Below are 27,875 nucleotides of genomic sequence, written 5' to 3' on the forward strand. Positions count from 1 at the left end.
CAAGTCCTCTATTTTGTTTGTATAGGTAATTAATCTCTTCCTCTTCTTCCCTTTTATCTTCATCACCAAGTCTCAAATTGTGTCACCTGATTCTAATCTCTATCAGATAGGGTATAGTCAGGAGCCTGAAACCACCCAATAATATGAATAGGGAAATTTTAACAAAATTTATTATCAACAGGGGATTAGAGTTACAGGCTTTTGGCAATTAAAAATTAAAGACCATTCTAAAGAATAGAAGATCAACTGATATAAGGATCACCTACCACTGCTAGAGCTGAGACAGGGAATTGAAGGAAGAGCTTCTGTGTCATGAATTAAAATAATAGAGGGTTTTTACATACCATCATGAAGCCTTAGCATCTCTAAGATCAGTACCAACATAAATTTGGCATTGTCATAATGCCTCTGAATCTTAGAAACTCTGGTTAGTTCCCTCAGAGACACCCCTGACAAGGACAAGTATAATATATTTAAATAATTTGTGTATATTACAGTCATATGTTTGCAAGACTTGCATCCTTTGATCACCACAGAGAGGGAAAATAGAAATTAGAGGTGTGCATGTTTGTTTTTTTAATGTAAGTTGATTTGATATTTATGCCCAAATTTTATCAATATATGTTCATCTACATTCAGATTGCACTCATTTACTTTCACATTAAGAAAAACCTTATCAGAATGAATTTTGCAACTTCTCTGAAAATGTAGAATCATGCCAAAATAAAACCTTTATTTATAACAAAAACATAAAATTGCAATGGAACTTTCATTTCTGATTTAAATCTGCACTTATTGCATAAAAATCTATAATCATATTAAATGATGCTTTCTATCTCCTTCAAGAATTTTCTTTGAAGAGCCATCTTACATTCATGTGTAGGATCAAACATTCCATGTTTTTTCTTTGTCATCACATTTTATAAATTAATCAATTAATCCCACAATATTGCACAACTTCACAAACTTAGTATTGTTCCCTGAAAATGATAAACTGAGGTGCAAGACCATAAAAGTGTTATTTGTCATCTTAGAATTGGAATTTGGGGAGCACAAATTTAGGTAGCAACCCAAACTCTTTGCTATTTGGGGCTTTCAAGCAAGGTTTTTTAAAGAAAAATAAGATTGCATAAATTGTAAACAATTAGTAGTGGATATTCAGGGTATTCTATATGTTCTTTAAGTTAGACATTTCCTGAATTTCTTTTCCTTGTGGTTGGTTCATAGATCTAGATGTCCTTAGAGTTCTGAGAATCATTATTGCTTAGACTTTCACATACTTTGGCAGTTTAAATAGTTTTCTGGATTTGTAAACCTTGTGTACTCCTCTTGTTTAGAACTTCATATTAGTGGGGCTATATTCTATTTATATTTCTAGGTCTCACATTTTTTCCTCAACAATTTATCATTTTTTCTTTAATGGTTATTGATCTTTGAATTCTTTATCATTGAAGCATCATACTTATGCTTACAGCTCAACTTAAATTGCTTTAATTTAATTGGCCAAGACTCAATTTTGTTTACCAAATGTTATTTCACCAATTCTGGGAAACTTCATGTCCCAGAATTGTGTTGGTAGATAAAGCAAGTGATCTATGTGCGTCTGGACTCACTTCTGTTGTATTTATCAGTTTCTCTTCTATTATGCCATATTTTGACAACATAATCTTTATTATATATCTTGATATCATCTACTGAAAATATTTCACATTTGTTCTGCTTCCTGATTGCCTGGGCTTTATACACATGTGATTTTTCATCATCATATTATACATATATGTGTATACATAAAAATACATATATTTGTATATGTATATTTCAATTTGGTCATATTAAAAACATAATGTAAGTGGGTAGTGTCGGAGTCAGAGACCCGAAGGGTATCGGGAATGAAAGATAAAGAGAGATTGGGATCAGGGGATCTGCGAGCATTGATTCCTCAAGCTCATCACACAAGTTTATTAATCTCAGGGTCTTCTTTATATAACCCAAGCAATTGTGAGAACCAGCAACTATTCTAGCTAACTATTCCCATTACCTCATTCTAAATAACACAGTGGATAAGATAGTAACAAAAACTCACAATGTTCTATTATGTTATTGAAACAAATATACTCATAAATCTTGTTGCCCAGGTTACTTGAGGTATCAAGTCTGGGTTCTGCTGGAATGTTATGTTTCCCAGAGAGATTAGCCACCTGCATGTATATCTCTAGGGACAGCATGACCCAGTGGTCAGAAAGTAACTTGCTACCATGGAAACAGTATGCTTTTGTTTCCCACATTTCCTTCTTTTTGTTTTAGTCAGGGTGGCTGTGCCTGTCTTAGGTTGCCCTCCTCTGAGAGTCTTACCCATCATTGGCTACCAGCCAAGTACTCCAACTATGGGTAATTATATCAGGGTTTTAGCAAGTACCAAATTATTAGCTTGTCCCATCATGTCAACATGGTGCAGTCTTCAACAGACTTCTCGTCCCAGGCAAGCAACAATGAGCAACAAGATTAATACACAAAATCCTATTCCTAATGCTGATAAACAATGTTGAGACTTCCACCAATTTACTGGATTAAACTTATTGAAATGAGAAATCAAATCATTAAAGATATCCTTATTTTTAGTGACATAAATCTGATTATGAGACATTTCTAATATCTTTTTCTGTAATTCTTCTATTTCTAATGACATATTACCTTTATGACCTATTAAATGATTTTTAATCTTTTCCCAATCAAACATAGAATTATTATAAGCAAGTGGAGTAATACAAAAGTTACTTTCATTCCAATCACATTTCAATCCCCTAAGTAGATTTGTTATATACTTGATCTTCAAGATGTAAAACTGCTGATTCTAAATCATTAACTCTACTGTTTAATTCTCCATCAATATGTTCTTGACTATGCTATAAGTCACTAGCATTCTTATGCCATTCATGCACGTATTGTTGAGTCTGCACCATCTCATGCAAGGCCATGTTAGCTGTAGTGGCAGCTGCAATGACATCAATCAATCCTAATGTGCCAGCTATTAGCAGTCCCACAAATCACTTCAAGCACTTCAGGATTACTTGAGCCATATGGAACAGCAGTTGACTCTCAGGTGACGATTGCCAGATTCAGTTCAGTCGCACTGTAATCCACACTCCCCGCCACCTTTGAGCCATTGTAATGAAATCTCCATTCTGTAAAATGTTCTCAGACAAACAGGTATGCAAAGCCCCACTTTTATAAAATAGAGCATTCTCGGTTATAGTTAATTTTCCAACCACAAACACATAAGGATCTCTTACACATGCCTGAAGATGATGAATTTGATTTAAATGCAGATATTGACCCTTCATACTATTATTCCCAATCCATTCTATAGTAGGAGCTATTCCTAGAAAAACTTTCCACAAATTCTCTTGTATAGATGTAATGTTACACCATGGAGAAGGGATCCATTTCCCTTTATATTTTCAAACACTATTATTTTTAGTAAAGATTATTTTTTGTTGCACTTTACTATTTAGACCATGCCAAATAAATCTGTCATTATATTCAATGGGACTCCCCATAAGGACACTTTCCCACACTATTCCATAGGAATCATTAAAAACGACAGATCCTCTTCCTATATGGCACACTTGCTATCCTTCTTTATCCCTACTGTCTTTTTGCAGACAATCATAAGCAGGATTTTTGGTCATGATAAAATTGTAAGAGGGAAATAAAGTCATAATAAACTGAGTATTATTATTTTGGAGGATAATTATGGCCCAATTTTTAACATACATATAGGAAGGATGGTTACCAATGCATAAGAGTCGATAATCAAATGGTAATACGAGATTATAGATTCTTTGTCCTTCCTCATAGGGTTTAATTGGCAATCAATCATCAATTTGTCCAGGGAATATATGGGTCTTATTCAGATATATATGAAAAAATGGATCTTTCCAGGTTAGCACTCTAAGTAATGGGGGGTTAGGTATATAGGCCCAATAAGTGTAATTACCGGCAGCTTCCTCATTACTTACGATCACCATGATCAGAAGTTGCAGGGCACCCCATCTCTTCATTCTGAGGTTTAATCCTCTTTGCAGGTAACCAAATTTGTTCTTCATTTTCTGAAATGACAAGAGCATAGCCTCGCCCCCATACTTTAATCCTGCCTTTTTTCCATTCATTGTTTAAAATATCTTTCCAGAATATTGGTTGATCTTCATTTCCTGCGTCCACTGTAGGTGTTTGACATTTTCCAAAGTGACATTCGGCAGGTGTCAATGAATTATAAACATTAAGAAAATTTAAAGTAAATAAAGCTTTTGCCAATTGATCTTTTGGTGTTATAATACCACCATCTCCCCCTTTTTGTTTTAAAAGCATAGTTTTTAGGGTATGATGGCTGCATTCAACTATGGCTTGACCTGTAAGATTATAAGGAATGCTCGTAACATGCACAATATAATACATAGAACAAAAAGAAGTAAAAGACTTACTAGTGTAAGAAGGGCCATTATCAGTTTTAATTTTCAAGGGGCATTCCATCACTGCAAAAGTAGACCATAAATGGGAGCGAACATGATGAAACATTCACCACTTTTTGCAGTAGCCCACAAAAAATGAGAGTAAGTATCAATGCAAACATGGACATATCATAATTTACCAAATGATGGTACGTGAGTAACATCCATCTGCCACAGTTGATTAGGAGCCAGGCCTCTGGGATTAGTCCCAGCCTGAAAATGCAATGTAGTTAAGGGTCCACAGGTGGGACAGGTGTGAATAATTTCTTGAGTTTGATGTTTTGTTAATTGAGGAAATTTATGTCTAAGTCCCTTAGTATTAATATGAGTTAATGCATGCAATTTATTGGCATCCTGCAAACATCCTACTAATATATCAGCTCCTGCATTTTGGGTAGCTAGAGGACCAGGAAGGGAAGAATGAGACCGGATATGAGTAATATATATGGGCTGACTTCTTTGCCTAATGAGGGCTTGAAGGTCAGCAAAAAGTTGAGACAATTCATCAGTAATAAAAATAAGAGCTGTTTCAATATGAGCTACAGTTAAACACACATATTCAGAATCAGAGACAATATTCAAGGGTTTTTGAAATGTTTGTAAAAACTTAATGACGACTGAAAACTCTGTGCATTGAGCAGACGAATAAGGAGTTTGCTAAAACTGTTCTTTTTGAGAAGTAATGTATGCTACTTTTTTATTGCTATTACTATCAGTAAATACTGTACAAGATGGTTGGACTATGCACATAGCCCTGAAAAGCACTGCAAAAGTCTATTGTTGGTTTTTTTACAGATAGAGGAATGCAGCTGGCTTGACTTGTTTAAGAAAACACTAAAGAAAGTTTTAGCAATATTTAAAACAAAGTGATAGCAACACAGCTGGACATTAACTTCTTGCAGCAAACTAGCAGTGTTTGGGATAGCTGCATACTATAGTGTTGTTACTTTAATCTATGTTAAGAGATTGTTTCTGTGACACATACTTTTTAATAATTAAAACCACAATTAACCACATTGTACTTCTCTTTAATATTATGCTGAAATATTCGTAACTTTATACACTCTTAAGCATTTATAGAAACCTTTTACTCAAACAACTTTAACAGAGGATTAAAGGAAAGAAAAACTTGTTGATTTTATAATACTTTTAAACACCTTCTAACTGACTTATAACATATTAAATGAACTTAACTATTTAACTTTTCTTTCAAGGTAAAAGAACAAATCTCATAATTAGTTTGGAATAAAAGGCTACTTTTCAGGATTTGATTTTGAGAAAGCAGTTTTGAACATCATGTTTCTTTAAAAGAGATAAGACTTTTTTTTTTTGAACACTGAGGAAATGATAAGGTTAAAGCACAAGAAGCTATTTTGATAAAACAGACTTTTTTTTGTATACTGATTATTGAGGATAAAAACTTTTATTAAAACAGATTAATGACTTGAGAGACTTTGAGAAAGAACAAAATTTTAACTTTGCATTAGTATAATACTTGATACTAAACCTCTTAAAATTTTATATATAGATCCATCAAATTTTATTTAACTTTAATCATAAAAATTTCTTTTCCATGAAACTTCTACACTTTTTGTATTTATTCAGGTTTTGTTCCACACTCTACTCTTTCCCATTAATTAATCATTTTATCTTAGGACAAAATCATTTCCTGTTTCTTTAATAATAAAAACACATTCTATATATCTTAAATCCTAAGTCACCAGGCAAACTTCTTACAACATATAATTGCCATTAATACTAAACAAGCTGTTAAAATAATATATGTTTTTTTCATTTTAAATACTTAGTGGCATGCAATACTAGAAACAGTCTCTTAGAAGCAAGTTGTCAGGGGAGGCTGGCTACTGCCAAGTTTTCCCACTATAAAGTTACCTTTTATTATTATTATTATCAATTCAGTTTTTATTTAATAATGGCTTTTTGGAATTAGCCATTTAAATACCTTAATTTAGACAATGCTTCATTAAACCTTTTATAATTATTTATAATTATATAGACTATAATTATATTATTTTAAGACAAATTTTATCTTCACAGAATACATTCCCTTACTTAAAGTTACCGCAATACTTTCTATAACTTGCCACATGCATTTAAGTTCCAAGAGTTTCTGAAAATTAGTCATCCTACTTTAGGACAAAACACACTTTTTAGAAAAAACTTATTAAATTTCAGTCAGCATTTCCACAAACTTTTAATCTTCTTTAATATTCATTTAACTTTTACATCCTTCATTTTATCCTGTGAAGAAAAATAAGCTATTCATTTCAATCTAGGCAAGAACAGCCTTTTATAAAAAGACTTATAATAATTTTGTTAATCAAGACTTACAATTTTTATCATTGTAGAGATGTTATTAACATTTAAACTTAAGTATTAATATAAGCACTTATTTAATTTATGGCCATTTGAATAGAGCTCTTTTTAAAATTTTTTATTAATTTATATTACCATCCAGAGGTATCAAAATATACACTGACATTGAATAAACAGACAGACACAAAACAATTACAACACATTAACAGAAAGATACAGTTTACAATTAACCCATAATTCTTACTTTCTTGGTATAGCTGTTTTTAAGTTCTCCATTATATCACATCTTAGATATCACTTTTTAAGAGTGCTTCTGGAATCCATGTTGCCTGTAACATGCAAGCTTGTGCTTGGAAACATTTTTATTAGTTATCAGCAATCAGTTAAGATAACTTGAGCAGCATAAATGTAGTTAAGCTCTAATTTAGCAGTTTAGACAGACCTTTAACAATATTTTTGGATTACTGCTCTGTAAGACTATACTGAGAATTGAAGTTCAGGAGTAAACTATTGATTTAAAACTAAAAATTCCTTTTTAAACATTGATAAAAATTTTGTACGAAATTTATTATCTAGGTTAAATAAGCCCAATCCGAATTAGCATGGAAACAAAACACCAATGTTGTCACATTTTTCTCTTTATCCAGTGGCTTAACTCTATTAACCCCCACTAGCCCACAGCTACATTGTCATGTAGACAGCAGGGGGTTTGCAGAGTTGCTGCCAGAATAGTTTCCTTATCTTAACACTTTAACAGAGAGTTTTCTTTACAAGTCTGATTTCACTAACACAGACTTTATTTAGTGTTTTTACCTGTTTTAAATCTTTCAATAGTTTAAAAGGTATTGGCTCAGGATGAAACTCAACACCCCCCTTGCAAATTATTTGTATCTGGTGGTATTGCATGTAATGTTACGGGGAAAGCAGATAATAATTGTTTAACATAAGGCAAAGCATCGGCAACATCTGAAAACATTTCTAATTTAGGCTTAGTAACAGAAGGCAATTCAGTAGGTGCAGAGGGTTGTACTGGATACACAGAAGATATTTCATTAGGACACTTCACTGAGCTTTTATTGATGAAAGGGTTAATATCAGGATGAGGGGAAAAAAACTGATAGTTCCCCATTCGCCTCAAGCTCCTGTTCTTGTTCCAATTTACTTTCTTTCATTTCAAATTTACTTACGGGCTTAGAAAATATAGTAATTTCATCTTTCTCTCCTTCTTTAGACTGTAAAGGATCTAAGGCTGCTGCAATTTGTTGTCCTAAAGCCCACACCGATAGTGGTATAGTTTTTCTTTTTTGGTATGCTCTAAGTGGTGCCTTCATTACTTGTTTCCACTGTTTAAGATTTAAAAGATTTTTCCCTTGTGGCTGAAACCAATAACAGTGGTTTTGTACTAAAGCAAAAAGTTCAAGTAAATCAGCAGTTTTTACTGAGACTCCAACAGTATTTAAGAGAGTTTTTAGTATCTATGAATATTCTTCCAGTTGTCCTGGTTGATTACCCATTCCCTGATGCTAGCAGAAAACAGGATTAATTAAAATTCTTACCACTGTATGGTCAGACTCAAGTCATCCTTTGATGGACTTCTCAACCTTTCAGGAAGGTTTTCATTTCCACATTCTCAATACTGTCATGGAAGAATCTCTGCTGCAGTCAGTACTTTGGGCCCTGGGTTGGGCACCAGATGTTGGAGTCACGGACTCGAAGGGTATCAGGAATGAAAGATAAAGAGAGATTGGGATCAGGGGATCTGTGAGCATTGATTCCTCAAGCTCATCACACAAGTTTATTAATCTCAGGGTCTTCTTTATATACCCCAAGCAATTGTGAGAACCAGCAACTATTCTAGCTAACTATTCCCATTACCTCATTCTAAATAACACAGTGGATAAGATAGTAACAAAAACCCACAATGTTCTATTATGTTATTGAAACAAATATACTCATAAATCTTGTTGCCTAGGTTACTTGAGATATCAAGTCTGGGTTCTGCTGGAATGTTATGTTTCCCAGAGAGATCAGCCACCTGCATGTATATCTCTAGGGACAGCATGATCCAGTGGTCAGAAAGTAACTTGCTACCATGGAAACAGCATGCCTTTTTTTCCCACAGGGTAGAAATGATATCTTAAACATTTTGAGTCTTCCAACACATGGATCCCATGGGCTTCTCTTTGTATTCATTTTTTAAAACATCCTCAGCAATGTTCTGCCATTTTCAATATAGAGTTCAGGGGGATTAGTATAGGAAACAAGAGAAGGCAGCTGGTCAGAATAAAGCTGTATCAGCTAGGACTCCACTGGTCAGTACATAGCCATGAGACCCCACCCAGAGACTCCTTAAGTGGAGGCAGCTGCTTGAGAACAAAGCTCTAAAAACCTGTCAAATGGGTCAGGAGATCCCATTTAATAGCTCAAAAGAAGCCCTGGATAACTCCATACAGAAAGGCCTCCCTACCTGTCTCCTGAAAGCAACAGGTGAAGGTAGAAAGGCAACCAATCAGAACAGCAGTTAGCTGAGATCTTCCTTAATATGGGGAGAGGGGAGCTGGAAAGGCCTAAAAAGGCCTTAAAAGGGACACCACCTTGCATGTCTTATCCTGTAGCATGCCCACACCCATGTCTCAGGTATGTGGTCTCTTTCTCCTTTCTCAATAAGCCCTTTGACTGGCCTAGAGAGGTCTAAATGGCACATCTCTGAATTCTTTCTTGTGATGAAACCAAGAACCTAGAAACCCAAAACCCTGAATGTTCCTATAAAAGAGACAAATTTTGTTGAATTCATTTATATTGTAAGTTTTTAAAATATTTTAAAGAATACTGTTCTTTCAGGTTTCAGTTTACATTTCTGTGTTACTAGTAGAAAAAGTAATTTTTGTATATTTCTTCTAAGCTTATAAAACAAATTATTTGAATTATCTGTAAGAATTTTACATATACAATTGTTTTACTGTTTTACCATTTATATGTCTTTTATAATTTTTCTCCTTGCTTTAGTGAATTAGGAAGGACCTGAATTGATCCTTCTCTAATCATTATTATGAACTATGTTTCATTAATTTGTTACTTCTGTTTTTTGAATTTTATTTATCTTATTAATGCAATCATTCTAATTCCTCCCAATTTACCTTTAAAGTCAATTCCTGAGACACCAGAGTTTCCAAGCTAGGAACAGTTGTATTGGTTGTGCAAATAGTGGTACACAGTGTCTTCATGGCTCAGAACTGCCTCCCCGAACTTCAGAATTCCTAATATTTTATAACATCAGTGTTCTAATGAATATTGGGGTGTAGATGAATAGATTCCTTCATTGATCAGCACGAAGGGGTTGAACAGGAGTGACAGGCCTATAGTAGCAAACTAGGGTCAATAACAAGGATTCAGGATATATAATATATAGAATAAAGGTCAGGTGCAAGGTCTTCATAAGGATATTAAACACAAGTGGGTGGAGTGGTTACCATCCCATTAGTTAGTATAAACAAGAGTGAACCCAATCTAGAATTACCATCACAATAGTAAGCATATACAAGGGTGACTTTAAGTCTAGAGTAACCATAAAGAAGGGTGAGACCACTCTAGCAAGGTTCAGTAATTTTAGGTATTACGTTTGCTACTTTATAATATAAAAGCATCTATAGAGTGATTTAATAATCATAATCATTTGTTAAACCTCATGTTGGGTCCAAGCTCCAAAGTCAGAGTGGGGGATTCAGGGCTGTTAGCAAAGAAAAATTCCCATGGAGCCACAGGGAGTTTATGCATATTGAGTTTATTCCAAGCTCTTTCCGTTCCTCTGCTCTCTACTTTCTCCTGCTCCTGTTCCTTTAAGCTTTCTATGTTCTCTCTGCTCCTCTGTTTACATGGGAGCTGTGTTTATGTTACTACTCTCAGAATATATGATTGGCTCTTACACTGGCATACCTATCATGTTTCATATACTGATTAGCTGGCTTATGTGTTGGTTAGGGTCAAGTTCATCCCCCAGAAGCTGAGTGCTGTTATGCTGTGTCATTTAGTCCTAGATAAAGCAAAGAAGTATCGAGGATGCTTAGGCCATTTAACTATTGGGCTCTAGCTCCCCATACATTCCACCCCTTAAACGGCCAGTGTCTTAAGGGCTTGCTGCCACAGGGCTGCACCCTGGGTCCAAAGGCCACAACAACAATATAAGGCACAGCAAAACATAATTAAGAAAGCTACAAAACCAATACTGGTTATCACAACCCATTTCCACATGGATCCCAGATGTTCACACCAATATCTGGTTTGACTATTGAACTGGAGGGTCTATCTGGGAATCATTGGCACATTGTTCAATACACTGGGGTATTTATTTCCCTTAATGTTATATGTTGTATGTTCAGCTGGAAGCCACCCCCACCTACTAAAGATAGCACAACCCACTGGAGGGCAGATATTGTCCATATCTCTGTGGAGTAGCGCTTCTACTTGTCTTCATGTTATTTCTCATTCTGGTGTGGATGGGTCTGTTGTCTGAAGTCATGTCCAATTAGCCTCGGTGGCCAAGGTGATGGTCCATGAAAGGCCTCCTGCTCCTTCTGCTGGCAGGTCAGTGCATACCCAGCACCACATTATGTTGTGAGCATGGGCAGAGGTATGAGCCCGTGACTGTACAGTATTGGCTGTTGTAAGCATGGGCAGAAAGACAGTAGGTCTAAAGATACCACGAGAGGTAAATCACATTCTTCAGGCAATATACATGTGACATGTTCATCTTGGGACAGAATGGTGGCAGGCCCTGTGGCTAAGCTGGTCTGGAATACCATACCTTGTCTCCTCACACTAAAGTCAACCAGAAAGAGAGTAGCTCCACTGGGAGCAATGGCATAGGCCACATTTGCAAGACAGAAGTTCCCCATAGAAGGGTTCTCCCTGAGTTTTCAGGCAGTGCAATTTGTCTCTCAGTTGGCCATGTACAAACCCATGTTGTCATGTCATGTCAATCCCCTCTTCATGCCATCTCCATATGGTAACAGGATGACTATCCAATTGGGGACTTCAGTTACAACAGTCCATGGCCATGTCCATACACTGTGTTGTCTGATCCCAAGGCAGTGGGCACAGGCTCTACCAGAGTTCCATCTAAAATTTTAGTAGTCTGAGGTATTCATTATTACATGTAAGGGTAAAGCACATCCCTATACAACCAAGTCTAGGGACAACTGCCCCATTCACCGAGGCTGCTCATTAGAAGTTGTATTGCCCATGGCAGGTAAGTAGCTCACCTCTGCAAAGTCAGCTCCTTTGGAGTCATCATGTGTAAATTGTCCTTTAATGAACCATTACACCATTCAATCATGCCTGTAGACTGCAGTCAATATGGAACATGCAAATGCCAATCAATGTCTTCAGTTTTTGCCCTGGTTTGCACTTTCAAACCTGTGAAATGGGTGTCTCTGTCACTCCACACTTCAAGGGGATGCCCATATCAGGCACTCAAAATATTCAGTGCCACAATGGTACTCTTTTGGGTGGCTATTCAGAATGGAAGGGCAAAAACTAAACCTGTATTAGTATCCACATCTGTTAACAGGAACTTATATCCTTTATCAGAGGACAGGGATCCATCATAATCTACCTTCTATACCTGTGTGAGTCTATCATCTTGCTTTACAACTCCTTTTATCATGGGTATCAGATGTCCTCATGGGTATTGTTTAGCACATAGCTCACAGGTTGTTACTGTGTTCACTGCACCTGCCATTGTTTATGGGATGCCATATCACCTGGCTATGCAGGAGGGCTCAAGCCCCCACATGTCTCATGTGCCTATGGAACCAGGTAGCCCATCTGTCTGTCAGATGGTATAAAGCTCTTACTTGTGCTAGACTGTCTGCAGCATCATTTCCTGGGCTTATGAGAGGTTTATACCCTGCAACATGATAAACAGTTACGCTGCATTCTTGCCCTTTGGACCACAAGTCCTTCCACATATTTTGTCCCCAGAGAGGTGTTTTACCAATCATCCGTTCTTACTGCTTCCACTGGGGTAGCCATAAAGTTAGTCCTTTGTACATGGTCCAAATCTCTGTACACATGGTAAAGGGGCTGGCTTCATGCATTATAACTAACCACATGGCTCTCAGTTCAGCCCACTTGCTGCTTCAACCAAATCTGGTTTCAATCCAGATATCTTCTGTATCCACTCAGATACCTACAGCAGTCCAAGACATCAGCCTGTCTTTTGCTGGACCCATCTGTATACCAGGCATCAGCTGATATAATGTCTGTTCCATCATTGTACAAGCTAGGCTCTAAACCCTGGGGAGCAGGAAGCCCTCTGGCTGAGGGCTCAACTAGACACTCTATTGGTCCTAACACTTCCTGCAACTGTGCAGACAGGGGCTAGTACTCAACCTTGCCCCTTCCTATAGTTGACCAGAACTCTATGGACATCCTGCACTTCCCATGTGTTTGTCAGAGGCCCCAGCAATACCCAGCATCATGACAAGTAACATCAAGTTGGAAAGGCAGAGAATGATCTATAACTTGCAAGGCCTGAGCCTGACCAGCTCCCTGCTTAGCAGCTTCAAAAGCATGTTCATGGGTATCAGTCCAATCCCAAACACTTCCCTTCATCTGGGTGGCATACAAGGTGTAGAGTATCTCTGCTAAATGAGGTATAAACACCCTCCAATATCCTAATAGGCCAATAAATGCCTGTAACTGTTTTTCAGTAGCAAGTTGGGGGTACACTGTACCTTATCTATGGCTACCTCAGGAATAACTTTTGTCTTACCCAACCAAACAACTCCTAAGAATTTGACAGATACTCCAGGTCTTTGGAACTTTGCTTTTTTGACTGCCCAACCCCATGTTGTCAGCCTATCTCATAAGTCCTTGTCTGCTTCTTCTAAAATCTGAAAGAGAATCAGAGTTTAGCATAACACAGCAGGGGTTTTATGCATCGAAGTAGACAGATCCTGCACAATCAAACCTTGACAGGTGGTTGGGCTATGAATATACTCTTGAGGAAGCACCAAGAAGTCTACTGGCATTCTTCTCACATAAAGGCAAATTGTTCTTGACTGGGAACTCCCCAGCATTGTGCCATATCATCTGACACACAGTCCTGGGGGTGGGGTGGGGACTCAGTCTGTGGCTCATCATGAGTACTCACAGAACCATTGGCCTCCCTGAGAGCTGTCTCTTCCTCCAACACACTCAGGTGGGCATCCAGTACCTCCTGTCACCCTGTAAATCTCTGAACATGGGCTTGCACAGCCAAAATTCCTTGTGCTGCTCCTGCAACATAGTCAGGAACAACCAGGGCACTTTCCTAGCCCATTCCTTCTGGGAAAGGGGATAGTGTGGCTCCCAAGGATTCCAGTGCCTATGCAATAAACTTCAGGGTGGGATGAACTGTATCCCAGCTCCCCAGAGTGACTCATTACAGGAGAATCACTGCAACCAAAATTAAAGACCTGAAGGGGGCCACATCCTGCCCCCATCATGCACTGTTGAGTCCACTGGAGCTGAAGATGCAGTCATCATGCTTGGACAGTCCTTCTGGCTAGGGCAAATGTGGGGTCAGAGATCCTCGTCGACGGTACAGGAGTCAGGGCAGTTAGCAAAGTAAAGGCACATGGAGCCATGGAGAGTTTATACATAATGAGTTTATTCCAAGTTCTTTCCCTTTCTCTGCTCTCTCTCTGCTCTTTCCTGCTTCTGCTCCTTTAAGCTTCCTTTGTTCTCTCTGCTTCTATGTTTACACGGGAGCTGCTTTGATGTTACTGCTATCAGAATATGTGATTGGCTATACAGTGGCATGCCCATCATGTTACATATACTGATTAGCTAGTGTATATATCGATCGGAATTAAGTTCATTCCCCAGAAGCTGAATGGAGTTATCCTGTGTCATTGCATCCCGGATATAGCCAAGAAGTATCCTGATGCTTAGGTCATTTTACTACTGGGTTCTATCTCCCCCTATTCTTCAGTTACATGTTCCTCTAGAATTTGTTTTTATATTTAAATCGTCATCTCAAACATCACTGAGTTTAAAATTTATAGTCGATATCATAATGTGTTTTCATTGCTGTGTTTAGCTCAATTTATTTACTCTCAATTATTACTAATATTGGAAAATTGCTGCCATGCTACCAGTTGCTTCCCTTGCTTCTAATAAATGTTATCATTCATTTATTACAACAATTCCTTTTCTTCTGTATTTTTTCAGATTCTTCTAATCATTTTTAGCATTTCATTTGACATAGTTTATTGGCTATTCTTACCGGATTTTTTTTCAAGATCTCAACTAAGCTGCAAAAATTGAAATTCAAGAGTAAGCCATGTTGATTAGGTGAGTAATTTATTAAGGTAGGGAGGGAAGAAATGGTGGAAAATAATAGATCATGGGTCCCAGGTAGAGAGGAAAGGGCTGAAAAGTGATAAAGATGGCTGATTTATAGAACACAATTCCCCATTAGAAAGTATAAATACCCTGATTTACTTGCATTTTGATCCAGGCAGGAGCAAAGTAGGCCAGAACAGGGCACAAACAGGCACAGGAACAAGGCAAGATTGCTTTTCCACTTGCCTTTCAAACCATTGATTATTCTGCTTCTTTACTAATGGCATGGGAGGTGTCCCAGCTGTTGGCTGTTTTGATTGGTTACCCCACCCATCAACCCTCTGGGAGGGTCCAGTGATAAGGGCACTAGAGTATATTTGGGGTTTCTCCTAGCTTCCAGAAGAAATCTTGCTCTGAATGGGATTTCTTATGAGGGACACGTGTCCCATGAAGGACACGTGGTAATGGTGGCGGTTTTTCTGCCAAGTTCCAGATTTATCAATTTATTTTTAGTTAGATTAGCTTCCTGTTTTACTGTTTAATCTTTATTCACTGGCTTTTGTACTTTGTAAGCTGTGATTTCCTTTTCTGTAGTCACTCTTCTCTCTGATTTCATGGCAGCTCTTTGCCATAGGCCTATACGTCTCTGATGGATGTTAAGAAACTAATTGATTTTCAGTTTTTTCAACTTTTTTCTTACTATGAGAGCAAGAGTGATAATTTCCAATCACTTTACCTATTGGGGCTGAAATACAACTGTTGTAATTTTATGTAAATTTTACTTTTACCATAATATTTACCACAATAAAACACCTTTATTTTTTTTATTTGTAAAATGTTCTTAAATATAAATTCTACATTTAAATTCAAGAATTCTTATGATATCATTAATGGCACTCTTATTCTATTCTCTGTTTTGTTTTTGTTTTATTTTGTTTTTTGAGGTATGGGGGCCTTGGATTGAATCTGGGATCTTGTATGTGTGAAACTGGCACTCAATCCCTGGGCTACATAGGCTTCCCCAAGTTGTTTTTTTCATTTGCTTGCTTGTTTGTTTTGTTTTTGTTTTTAGGAGGCACCAGGTATTGCATTGAACCTGGGACCTTGTCTATGCGAGCATTTCTGCATTAAGTATACCATCATCATACGATTTTTATTTTTAAGCCTTTAATAGGTGGTGAGTTACATTAGTTCATTTTCAAATGTTGAGAAAGCCTTTCATGCATGGAATAAATACTACCTGCTCCTGTCATATAATTATTTTACACAATGTTGGATTTGATTTACCAATATTTTTTGAGGATTTTTACATCTGTGTTCATGAGAAGTACTGGTTTGTAGTTTTCTTTCCTTTTTTATTTATTTATCTCATTTTGCTATTAGGGTAATTGTGGCCTCTTAGAATGAGCCGGCAGTGTTCTGTGTGCTTTTTTATTTTTGAAAGGATTGTAGACAATTGGAATCATTTTTTCCTTAAATGTTTGATTGAATTAACCACTAAAACTATCTTAGACTGTTGATTTCTTTTTAAGAAATTTATTAAGTATTGATAAAATGTATTTGATAGATACAGGACAGATTATGTTATCTATTTCTTTGTGTGAGTTTTGACAGTATATGTCTGAAGAAATTCATCTGAGTTACCAAATTTATGGGCATAGAATAGTTTCTTGTATTCCTTATTATCCTTTTAACATATTAGTAGTGATGTTCTCTCCCTCATTTCTGTTATTTGTGTCTTCTTTTTTCTTGGTTAACCTGGCTAGAAGTTTATGCATTTTATTGATCTCTTCAAAGAGCCAGCTTTTAGTTTCATCAGTTTTCTCTATTGTTTCTCTGTTTTCAATCTCAGTGATTTTATCTACTTATTTATGTACTATTTCATTTTTTCTTCTGTTATTTTAGGTTTAAATTGGTTTTCCTTTTCTGTTTTTCTAAGATGGAATATTAAATTATAGTTTTAGGTGGTTCTTTTTTCTAGTATGTGTAATTAGTGCTATTAATTTTCCTTTAAGCATTGCTGTTGCTGCATTCCACACACTTTTCTGTTCACTGTATTTTCATTTTTCATTTAGTTAAGTCACATTTTAAATTCTCATGAACCATCTACTTCGACCCATATGTTATTTAGTTGTGTATTGTTTAAACTCCAAACAGTTTGGGATATTCTAGCTGTATTTTGGGCATTAATTTGTAGCTTAATTCCATTGTAATCTGAGAGCATACTTCTTTGTTCAGGTGTGGTTTTTGGCCCATAATATGATCTATCTCAGCAAACGTTCCATGAGAGCTTTGGAAGAATGTATATTTTACTGTTGTTGGAGAAAGGATTCTATAAATGTCATTTACTTGATACTTGATTACTTGATTATAGTTAGTTCAACTATATACTATTGACTTTCTACTTGTTTGATCTATCAATTATTGAAAGAACAATGTTGATGTCTCCAATTGTAATAGTTTGTCTGTGTATTAGTAGTCAGCCAAAGGGGTGTTGATGCAAAATACCAGAAATTGCTTGGTTTTTATAAAAGGAATTTATTTGGGGTAGGAGATTACAGATACCAGGCCATAAACCATATGTTTCTTCCCTCTCCAAAGTCTATTTTCATGTGTTGGAGCAAGATGGTTGTGGGCATTCTTCAAGAATTTAGGCTTCCCGGTTTCCTCCATTCCTAGGGCTCCAGTTTAAGGCTTCAGCATCAAAGTCCAATATCAAAACTCCAACATTAAGAACACTCCAACTCTGTCTTTTGGTATGCCTTTTATCTGCGAGTCTCCATCCACCAAGGAGTGGGAACTTAAAGCTCTAATGATGTGGGTGGCCCAATCAAAGCCCCAGTCATAACTCAATCACACCCAGGTACAGACCAGATTACAAACATAATCCAATATCTATTTTTGGATTTCAATATCATATCAAACTGTTATAGTCCCCCTTATGATTTCTTCTTTGACTCATTGTTTAAGGCATCTTATTTACTATCAAATTTTGTGGTAGAAAGTATAAATCACAATGTAAACTGTAATCCATGCTAGTGGCAATGTTCAAAAATGTGTTCATCAGTTGTAATGAATATACCACACTAATGAAGGAAGTCGTTAATGTGGGAAAATGTGGGAGGTGTAGGGAGCAGGGCTTATGGGAATCCTTATGTTTTTTTATGTAATCTAAGTATCTTTAAAAAAAACTAATTACAAACATATTTTTTAAAAGAGTATGTTATTAACCTCCAGATATTTTTGGATTTTTCAGTTTTCTGCCTTTTATTGATTTCCAGCTTCCTTCCATTGTGTTCTGAGAAGATACATTGTATAATATCAGTTTTGTTTTGTTTTTTTTTAATTTATTGAGACTTGTTTGGTAATCCATCATGTAGCCTATACTGGAGAATGTCCATGTGCACTTGAGAAGAGTATATATCCTGCTGTTTTGGAGTATAATGTTATTTATATGTCTGTTTGGTCTAGTCCATTTAGCTTACTCTTCATGTTCTCTGTTTCCTTATTGATTTTCTTTCTAGACATCCTATCTGTTGATGAGAGTGGTATGTTGAAGTCTCCAATTATAATTGTAGAAGATTATTTCTCCCTGCAATTTTGTCAGAGCTTACCCTATATAGTTTGGTGATAAGGTGCATGCTTATTTATGAATATTACTTCTTCTTGGTGGATTGACAGTTTATTAATATACAGTGCATTTCTTTTTCTTATGGTTTAATTTGTCCAGTATTAGTATAGCTATCCCAGCTATCTTTCAAATACCATTTGATTGGATTTTCTTTTTCCATCTTTTCCCTTTAAAACTTTTAGTGTCTTTGCATCTAGGGTGAACCTCTGTTAAACAACATTTGGTTGATCATGCTTTTTTATCCATTTTGACAATCTCTGTCTTTTCTTTGGAGAGTTTAATCCTTTAACATTCAGTGTTTAAGTCAGTACTTCAGTCATTTTGTCTCTTGGTTTGTATATATCATGTCCTTTTTGTCTGTGTTTTCTTTTATTGCAGCCTCCTTTCCTATGTAATAGATCTTTTGTAATGTTTCTGTATATTTTCATTTGTTTCTGTATATTTTAAAATACATACATATATATATTTGGTTATCCTGGTATTTGTACTACACAACCTTTAAGTATAGTTTACTCTTTTGCAAAGATAACAATTTGACCTCAATAGCATAGATGTTCTCTGCTCTCATATCTGTTTTCCTCTTTGTGTTGTTTTTGTCTGTTTATAATTTTCTTGTCCATTATCAGAAAATATGTCATTTTCTTATTCTATTGTATTCTGACCTTATAGGAATTGAAGAGTAGAGTTATATATTGTGGATGCAGTACCATTGAGTTTGTGTTTGCTCATTTTCTTAACTTTACTGAAGATCATCACTTTCTCATACTGCTCTAAGACACCTCTCCTGTATTTTCCTTTAAACCTGAAAACCCTTTTAGCAATTCTTCTGGTCAGGAATTTTGGTCACAACTCTCCCAGTTTCTCTTTATTTGTGAATGTTTTAAAGTCTTCCTCATTTTTGAAGGCCAGTTGGCTACACAAGTCTTGTCAACTGGAATATTTTTTCCTTCAGTTCCTTAAATATATTGTATCATTTTCTACTTACCTCCATGATTTCCAATGAGAAATCATCACTTGGTCTTATTGATGATAGCTTGTATGTCACAAATCACTTTTTTCTTGCTGCTTTCAGAATTCTTTCTTTATCTTCTGCATTTGACATTCCGATTTGTATGTGTCTCAGAGTATGTCTATTAGGGTTTACTCTGTTTCAAGTACATTGAATATCTTGGACGTATATATTTATGTCTTCCATAAGAGTTGGGAATTTTTTGCCCATAATTTCCTCAAATATTCTTTCTGCCCCTCTCCCCTTCTCTTCTCCTTCTGTTATTCCCATGATGCATATTTTGGTACACTTCATTCTGTCACTCAGGTCTTTGAAACATTGTCCATTGTTTCCTATTCTTTTCTGGATATGTTCTTTGACTGTATGATTTCAATTGTCCTGTCTTCTGCATAGCTGGTTCTTTCTTTTGCCTATTCAAATCTGCTGTTGTATGTGTCTAATGTATTTTTATTTTTCATCTCCATCATTGTGCTTTTGATCTCCATAATTTCTGTTATGTTTCTTTTTAAACTTTAGTATTCCTTTTGCTCAGACATTTTCTCCTTAATATCCTTTAGTTCTATATCCACCATTAGTTTATATCTAACCATATTTTCCTTCCTCTCCTAAAATAGATTTAGATATATCTGAACATCTTCGATTCGGTATTCCCAAGTCTGTCTGTCTCTTATAAAGTTTGAATTGATTCACTTTTCTAAACTATACCTTTATGTTACTTAATATGGCTTGTAATTTTTTGGTGATGTCTTGTCATCTGATTGTTTTGTTGTGCTACCTCTGAAGTTCACTTTCTGCCTCTTGGATAGGGTTTTATTGTAGGTTGGCTATGTGTTTGGGTTCCTTTTTGGCACTTGGTAAATCTTATGCTGGACCTTAAATATAGCTCATACTTAATTGTTCAGAATTTTTTCAGGTTTTCTGCACTGATTCTTGTCCTGGATATGTGATACATCTTTGAAGATTGACCTTTTGGCTTGTAACTGTTTGACTTCAAGGAGAAAGTTTCTTTTCCTTTGTTCTTTGCCCAGGAATCTTTATCTGTTCTGTTTGTTTTTTGTGCAGAATTTTCTCTCCAGCTACCATAATTTGTTTAAATTCTCTGTCTCACTCAGTGCCCCTCTAGTCATTACATTTTTCATTTCTGCCACATGTCCTACTTTATAGCAGTTCAGTTTCCCAGTTCCTTTTTTCTGTAGAAGGCTTTTCTTTCCCCCAGGTATTTCCCCATTATGGTTTCTTGTCCAGGTAAGAATATGGGGTCAATCCAGTAAACTCTGTTTTTCTGTTAGGTAATCCAGCACCCAGAGACTGGGTTGAGTTTGTGTGGTTCTTGCCAACATTTCTGCCATGGTCTCTCCTTTATCTTAGGGGCACTTTTATACTTTGACACTCTTGAGCTGCTTGTTCTCCACCCTGGGTCTCTGCGGACTTGGGTCCCTGGGTCTAGATATGCATGGGATTCTCACTTACTGTTTTGAGTTCTCTATGGTCTGCGTCCACAAGAGGAGGGACTGGCACATGCTACCTTTCTGTGACTCTTAAACTGCATCAGAACCAGTGAAGGGTGGGTTCCAGACTGGTGGTTCTGGGATGTAAATAGCCTACCTGTTATTTGTGTTTTGTCTTTTTAAATTTTCTTTGATTCAGCATCTATTGTGTCCTTCCACATCTCTATCATCCTCCAGAATTCCAAGAAAGTACATTTTGTCCACTTAGCTATTTATGAGGGAAGACTTTTCCAGGGCATGTCTTATGTCACCACACTAATGACATTCCCATTTATAGTTGTTATAAGTCACCCAATTTATGATACTTTGTTACAGTAACCCTAGCAAACTAAGACACTTCTCTCTATATTTTAAAACAGAAGACATGTAGATTTCTTCTTTGACCCATGGTAATTGGATATGCTAAATGTGAAAATTCAGAAATATGTAAGGTCATGGAGGTGGTTAATTTGAAATGGAATAGTGTAGCTGATGGGTAAAGGAGATTGCAATTTTAATCCATGAGACCTTAGGAGACAGAGTATTGATAGTAACAATTCCCTATATAATAGTTTTGTGTAACTTTTGAAATAGGTGGATGGTTCCTGGAAAATTACAGTAGATGTTGATGTCTGAACAATGAAATTTTACCCATAAACTTGTTGATACTGGAGACTGTATATATATAGAACAAAAATTTCAACAAGCAAAAAGGGATTGATATCCATGGATTGCTCCAACCTTCTTTCAATTCCAATCATTAAAAGCACTAAGCACAATGCACTCTCACGTAGGAAGTGTCCTATTATATATGTACCTTGTTGCTACAGGCTTTCAGAATTCATAGATTATTGTCACAAATTGGCAATATTTGGACCATAGATGTGGACTTGGTGCAGATATCAGCTGTAATAACAAACTATATTTATAGTATGATGATAGCATCAAAATCTGAAGAGCAATTCCAAATGATTTAAATAAGGTTGAAACACATAAGGCTAGCAGAAGATGACTGATAAATCCAGCTAAGATTTAAGGTTATGCCCTTGCATTAACATATTTGAAAATTGCCATAGCAGGAGCCACTTGAGGCATTTTTACAGGCAATTAAAAATAAACTACTGTAATTTCCCAACAGTAAGGCTGAACAATAAATACAAATGTTTGGTTAGGTACAGGATTTTGGAGAACATATAATTCCCATTTGTGTATATTACTAGTTACCAAACATGAAATTATCTGGAAGAAATTCACATTTGAGAGGAAACCTGAATAGCATCACTCAGTGTTTTACACATTAAAATATTGGATAACACTAATCATCTGTCATAATATATAAAACAGATATTAATTTGTCTGTTTCTGGGAATTTCTAAGAGAAACATAAAAATGATGGTGTGGGTTGGGTCTTCTTGTTTTCTTCAAGAAAGAACTACAAGCAAAAGGAAAAGTCAAATTATAGTTTGCCAGTAATCCAAGGAGATTTGGGAGGGAATGCCATGTTGTTAAGGGAATTGATTAGTCTGTGGACTTAAAGTCAGCTGGTAATTTCTATACTTTTTTGGTTGAATAAGTCATAATCTGTATCTCAAATGGAGATCCAAACACACATGTCTTGCTGTGCAAATCTATTTTCATTCTGACTATTGATTATGAAAGTTCTGATGTCAGTGGCACTTATTATACAAACATATTTATTTCTCAAATTTCTGAGTGGTATAGCTAGAGGTGAAGTAATGCACAATTTATTTACAGCTTTTGGCAAATTGATTAGGGTCCTCAATGTGACAGCAGCCTGACCATATGATTCTGCTCTATTTCAATTTTAATTTAATTTAATAAACAGTAAAAAGTAGGCAAGTGAGAAAACATTTAACACTTTTTCATTATTTGTCCATTTCTTCTGAATCCGGTGAACTGACTCTCCCTTGTGGACATATTATATTCTGATTTAATTAATAACTTTGTCATCTCACAACCAATCTCAACACTGTTGTGACTTCAAACTGTGAACATCTTGACAAATTTCTCAGACTTATTCCCGATACCATCCCATATAAGGCATTAGCCAGATTATAATGATTCAGAAGCCACTCTGTTTATTCCCACACTGACACTGACTTTTTGGTGGCTTCCATGGCTGCCTCAATTTCAGTGATTTACTAGAGAGATCTATTAGGTTCAAAAAGGTATTATATTCATAGCCCAATTTTTTTTTACAGTAAAAGGATACAAAGCAAGAGCTAGATATCCAATAAAAAATAAATTTTAACAATAGCTCAGTACTTATGTACCTAGAATATTTCCAAATATGTTAGGGCATAAATATCAGTGATCTTAACACAGGACTTTCAGACTGAGATTAGAACTATAGAGATTGTATAACTGAGAAGATTGTGACAGGTTAAATTTTGTGACTCCCAGAGAAAGATTATGTTCTTGAAAACTTCCATTTTGGTGGGTGTGGGGCCCTTAGTTTGCATTATTTCATTTAAGGGAACTTTGTGTAGATCATGTGATTAGATTGCTTCAGGAATGTTTATTGGGCAATGTCAGTGAGCCATAACCCAAGTTAGGTCTCCACCCTTTTGCTGGGTCTTATAAAAACTTAAAGCACACAGACAGAAAGAGACACAGGAGAAAGAGAGCTGTCACTATGTGTGAGAAGGGACTCCAGGTTCACCTGCAGATGCAGAAAGATAGACGGAAGCCACAAGATATCCGAGGAGAGGTGGTCCAGGGAGAGGTGTTTGATGGCCCACAGCAGAGCTCTAGGAGAAAGTAGAGAGACATCAGCAGACTCACTATCTTGCCTCACCATGTGGAAGGATTCTAGGATCTGCTAGCAACTGACCTTTGTTGAGAAAGCATTAATGATGATGCTTTGAAACAGTAGCTTTTACCACAAAATAAATAAAAAACAACCCATTTCTGGTATTTTTGCACTGGCAGCCTTTGGCAAACTAAAACAGAGATGAACACAACAAATGTATGATACACTGTTGAAGATGTCATAGCAATATATCCTGAGGTCAGAATTTAAATACATATTTCTCTGACTCTAAAGTCTGTACCATTAACAACCATGTTATTCTTCTTATCAAATACACAGAATGGTATAATTCCAAACACTTTCACATAATCAAAAAAGATATTAAAAATACCATGTCTAAAGATAGTTAAGTCACAGTACTTAGGAAGTTCTGTTTGGTTTTGATTACTAACATGAGAACAGTGGTTCAAAATTATGAATGTCATACAGTTAGAAAATGAAAGGAAGGGAAAAAACAGTATTTCAGTTGTGAGAAGTCAAGTTGGAAAAACTGAAATATTTAAGCAACATATATAGCTTTTACTTTACTCCCACTAAGGATAATCTATTGTAATTGTGATTGAATATGCAGCTTCATGAAGATTCATAATCTTGACTATGGACCTGGCTGCAAGTAAATTAGGATGGAAGCACACCATCACCACAGCTATTTTTTGTTGTTTTGCTAGATAAATTTCTTTCTATTTCTCTTTGTGAGAAATGTTTTTATATTGTAGATTCTCTTTAAATGAAACATTTGTTTTGAATGGTATTGGGTTATTATTTTATCTGCATGAATTAAGGTGTTTATGAAGTAGCAAACTTTCTTTTTCATACTCACAAGTGTGTACTCTGCTAATTTAGAAGGCCCAGGTTCTAAGGAACAATTGCTGTTACCAGAGGATGAATCGATATTTCCTTTTACTGGAAGTTGAGTGTAACTCTTTGTTGTTTGGGATTCTTCAGGTCATTGAACTACAAAGCATAGAAGTAGGTTATATACACTGGCTGATGACATTCAATTGCCAAATGACCATTGCTTGTTGTTATACAATGAGAACAGAAAGATTGTGTTTGAACCCAGAAGATAACTCTGAGATTCCTCTTTTGTATGAATGTGTGTACCCATAAATGTTAATGGAAAACATCAGCAATCCAATAAATATTAGATCTCTCATTGTACTGCAGTTTGGAAATGAAATTCTGATTAACTACATCAGGTATGGAAACTGTACTAATTACCATGCTGGCTGAAGAAGAACGTATAATGGAGGTTAAAAAAAAAGAATTTATAATATTAAATGCAATCTAATGATCTATAACTATAAAATGAGGACAGCTGCCATACACTTCTCATTTACATTATACAGATATTTATATAGGTATATTTGCCTAATGCAAACTATTTTTTCTTTCTATTATCTTATAATTTTTATAAGGATATGATTTATCCCCAAATATACCTGTGGATTGTGACTAAATTAAGTAAGGAAAAATGTCACCAAATCTAAACAGAATGACTCTTGGAAGATTTAAGTCGTATTTGTGGGAAGAGACAAGGCCATCTTCACTTATAAGGAGAAAATTTTAATTTTGCATGTGGAAGCATTGTTCTTGTGGAGGATGTTGGTGCACCATGTTAGTTACTTATTTGATGTCACCAATTACCATACCCATATTCAATACACTTTTACGCACCCTTAGAATTCAGATCTTTTAAACGGTATTTCCCATCATCCTTTGTTGGTTGGTTTTGTTTGAGTGTTGCTCATAGAGGTAATGGTGTGAAATCGGAAACAAGGAGGATCATTCTGGTTCCAGCACATATAGGCAGTTTCAGACATTTGGAAATTTGGAAATAGGTGTAGTCAAGTGGAGATTGGGTGATTCCAGAAGGAAAATCCATTTTTGGAGGTTTTTGCTAGCTGCAAAACCCTGTCTCCAACAATAGACAGGAGCAAGCTTGCTGGTGCTGCCTGGAGGCTTTCTGAGTTTATCAGTCATTGGTCTTTAGTCCTCCTTTCCCTACCCTCTCTGATCCTCCAGATCTTCCTACACCTTTGCAACCAGTTCCTACTATTGAATTCTCACTGATAGAACAGATAGATTGGTTTAGGCTTACCTGAGTTGTACTGGCACAATAAGTGATAACAAAAAAGCCATATTGTAATTGTGGGAACACAGCATCAGATTAGCCAGATAAGTCACAGCTCTCACAAGAACAAAGGAGAAAGAGAAAACAGCTGCCTGAGGCACCTGCTATGGGGGTCAGCAGACCAGGACAGTACTTCACAACTCCCAGGAAACTGAGGGACTGAGAAACACAGAAGCTGAAACAACAAACAACAAACTGAGTATGTTATTAAACCTCCCAGCTGCCAGGGAGGACTCTCCTTCCTCACCTGGGAGATATTCAGCATGGGCTGAATTCTGCAACTGGAGCATGGTTTTTAATTGGGTTTTCCATTTTTATTCAATCTCAAAATTGCTGCCATTTCATTGATGTATATGTCTTATCTTAATTTCATTTGAATTATTGATACCATAGGACTTATTTGTACAATTATAATTTGCTTCTATTCATCCCACATATTCATTTTCACACTTCCTACTTTCTTTTTTTTTATCGACTTTGTAATAATATTACATTAAAAATATATATATGAGGTCCCATTCAACCCCACCCCCCCATCCCCCCTCTCCCCCCCCCAACAACACTCGTTCCCATCATCATGACACATCCATTGGATTTGGTAAGTACATCTTTGGGCACCTCTGCACCTCATAGACAATGGTCCACATCATGGCCCATACTCTCCTCCATTCCATCCAGTGGGCCCTGTGAGGATTTACAATGTCCGGTGATTACCTCTGAAGCACCATCCAGGGCAGCTCCATGTCCCAAAGACGCCTCCACCTCTCATCTCTTCCTGCCTTTCCCCATACCCATCGTCCACCATGTCCACTTTTCCCAATCCAATGCCACCTATTCTATGTGGACATTGGATTGGTTGTGTCCATTGCACCTCTATGTCAAGAGGAGGCTCAGATTCCACATGGATGCTGGATGCAATCCTCCCATTTTCAGTTGTAATCACTCTAGGCTCCATGGTGTGGTGGTTGTCCTTCTTCAACTCCATCTTAGCTGAGTGTGGTAAGTCCAATAAATCAGATTGTAGGTGCTGGAGTCTGTTGAGGCTCAGGACCTGGCTATCACATTGTCAGTCCAGAGATTCAAATCCCCTAAATATATCTTAAACCCCAACATTAACTGCACCTCCAGCACATTAGCATGAAAGTCTTATGAAGGAAGATCCCATCTGAGTCCAGATTCATCACACATAAACACCATTTCCAAAGAGGGGCCATCTGCCCTGGTAGGTAACCCCATCGGCCATGACCATAACTCCCATGGGTCTCTTTAGCCCTCAAAGGAACCAATATCTGGGGGTTGTATCTGCTTTATCTGTCTCTCTGACTCTGCTCAGTTGTGCATGAGGGCAATCCTTCTGCCAGCCTCCAGACTCTTTTTTAGAAACTCGTAGCCATATAAACTCATTTCTCCTTTCCATTTCCCCCTTACTTTAGGTCAAACAGCATTTTAAAGTCATGTTATTTTATGTAGACATGGATATTCTGCTGATCCGCATTGAACCTTCTGTATAAGGTCATTTTCCAGTTGCATCATCAGTTGGTAGTTGATAGTGGTCCCTTGTTGCCAGGGAGGCTCATCCCCGGGTGTCATGTTCCACGCTGGGGGGAA

This window comes from Dasypus novemcinctus, chromosome 13, assembly GCF_030445035.2.
Source record: "Dasypus novemcinctus isolate mDasNov1 chromosome 13, mDasNov1.1.hap2, whole genome shotgun sequence".
Classification (NCBI taxonomy): Eukaryota; Metazoa; Chordata; class Mammalia; order Cingulata; family Dasypodidae; genus Dasypus; species Dasypus novemcinctus.